This window comes from Penaeus monodon, chromosome 23 (assembly GCF_015228065.2).
Source record: "Penaeus monodon isolate SGIC_2016 chromosome 23, NSTDA_Pmon_1, whole genome shotgun sequence".
In the NCBI taxonomy this organism is placed as follows: Eukaryota; Metazoa; Arthropoda; class Malacostraca; order Decapoda; family Penaeidae; genus Penaeus; species Penaeus monodon.
Window position 1 is genome coordinate 36625904 of NC_051408.1, and position 448 is coordinate 36626351.

The following is a 448-nucleotide window of genomic DNA, read 5'->3' on the forward strand; positions in this document are numbered from 1 at the left end:
TTTAACGCACCGGATTAACATGCCTGTATATTATAGGGTACCACTTTATTAAACACGCAAGTTACCACGCGCTGCTAATTTCTTGTCCATTTATTAGCAGTTTTAAACAATTTTATAACACATTCCCGCGCACTGGTTTACACAGACCCGATATTAATATCCTGCTATCAAAACCCTGTTCTTTTCACCACAAATAAAACCAGGGTTTTTTTGGACCAATGCTGACTGATAGTAACTTTCCCTCCCCCCTAAAAGGTAGGAATTCACTAAATTTATTTTGACAGGAAAATAAGTAGCTTCACTCTCTCGCTGTAGTTGATCATTTTTAAAATGTTTTTTGATCATTTCCACTGTTCAAGATAAAAAATATAAAAATAATGAAATGGCACCTATTATGTAACATCACTTACCAAAATAAAAAATAGTCAGCAACATTCAACACACCAAA